Source organism: Trypanosoma equiperdum (genome assembly GCF_001457755.1).
Source record: "Trypanosoma equiperdum strain OVI genome assembly, contig: ctg_409, whole genome shotgun sequence".
Lineage (NCBI taxonomy): Eukaryota > Euglenozoa > Kinetoplastea > Trypanosomatida > Trypanosomatidae > Trypanosoma > Trypanosoma equiperdum.
The window spans coordinates 2,259-4,283 of NW_027124320.1; positions in this window are offsets into that span (position 1 = coordinate 2,259).

The window sequence follows — 2,025 nt, forward strand, 5'->3', positions numbered from 1 at the left end:
CAAATTTTTGGGCGTTTGATACCTACACTAGTTTTCTTGAGTATATATTTCCTAACTGTTACCAATCAGCCCCTTTCTGTAGCAGTTTTATGTCAGAAAAATACAAATAGGAGGAAAAATGTATATTAGCACTGTAAAATGTTGTGTTTTTATACTTTTAACTTGCAGAAACTTAAATTTCACCATAGAAACCTATGTTCACCACGGCACAAAATTTATCGTGAATTTTTGTTCTCAATACGTTTGTACTTTCAATAAAATCTATATCGTTATAAATCTCTATTTATTACTTATATCATTTATTGTTGTTGTGTTGTGATGCGCTCCAACTTCTGTTTGGTGGTTGCACATTTAATGACAAAATAACGTTGAGTCTTCTGTCATACGTAAGGATTTGAGTCTTTCGCACTTTTATCACGGTTCAGTGCGGCTTTTCTGTCTTTCATTCGAAAATTAAGGTCCCGGCTTCAATTTTTTTGTTTTTTAATCTATTAACAATGTCCATTAATCATGCGTTGACCGAAAAACTTTATATAAAGTACACTGTCTTTAAATAGCATCAACGGTTGTCCCGTGCACTAATAGGGCAACTGAGGAGTTCCATTTTAACTTTCTCAACTTCATGAAAATTCTTCCATCTCTACATGTATTTTCTATGTTAAACAGTTCTGCTTCTTTCCCCTCACTATCCTCGATAGTTCATCAGTAGTTCTATTTTTAAATCATTTTTCAAATAATATTGTGTTATTTCACACAGCTGTTAGTGTCTGTTTTCTATATATTGTGAGAAGGCTTCTTTATTATCTCACTCTTAACCAATTTTTTCCTATTTCTGCTTCTTCAGAACGAGATATCAGGATCTTTCACTATATTCAAAAAGCCACTCTCAACCATCGCTAGAGAAGTATCAACCCATTTTTGAGTGAAATATAAATCATCATCCCCTCCTATTCGTTATTTCCCTCTGTATTGTAGTGTTGTGTACTTTGTCAATATATTCCAAATGTTCTTTCCTTTCTTTCCATCTTATGCCTCTCCTTTCACGGATAAAGTAGCGAGTTCTTTTTGCCTGTGTGGAGCACTCTGTCTAAATCTTATTATACCATCCCTCATCTTCTTGTGTACAATTATTTACACGGTAGTATAAGTGCTTCAAAATGCGAATATTCAATTTAATTCTTTCTTCCTCTCTCGACATTTCTTCCTCTCCATTAATAACAATATTTTTGCTCTCTTCCACTTCCCCAAGTCATTTGCTCCTGTTTCACCCTTGCAAATATTATAAGTGCCTATATTGTGTCCGTAGTGTTAATCTTTACCACCACTCTTACTATAATATTAGTACGCGAACACTCATATAAAGCTCCAATCATTATCATCATTATTATTATAACCCTAACTAATATATATAATATAATTTAAAATCTTTCATAATATCACTCATTTTAAATGCCCCATCACCATACTTATTTGCACCCATAGTCATTTATTATACAAAAATTTAAAATTTCTCTCTCTTTAGAAGTTTCAATTTTTATCAAAAAGTATTATTAGTGAATATTTCGGAAATTTTAGTAAATTCTCTTAAAATAGCAAATTTCATAAGTCCATAAAAATGAGAAAATATCATTAGAATGCTAAAATGCTAACAAACAATCAAAAATGACTGCAATCAGAGCAAATTTTTTATTTACAAGAAAACTACCATTTCGGAATTTTTCTTTATCCTTGTCATCTTCATTATCTTTACCCTTTCTAAATGCAAAATTTTACTTGTCGCCTCTTTTGTCCTTTTTACAATCAGGCTGATTTTGGTGCCTTGCACACCCAGTTGTAGCTACTTCCCCTGCAATTCCATCTCCTTTTCCTGGCTCTGGGGGTTCTATTCCTGCCTTAGGTTTGCATTTGTTACCATCTGTGGTGTTTTCGGCATAAACGCAATGCTCGCTTGGGCGTTCTACTGCAGCTGTGTTTTTTAGTTGCATTTATTCTTTTCCTCTACTGTTAGCTTGCTCCTTTGTTTTT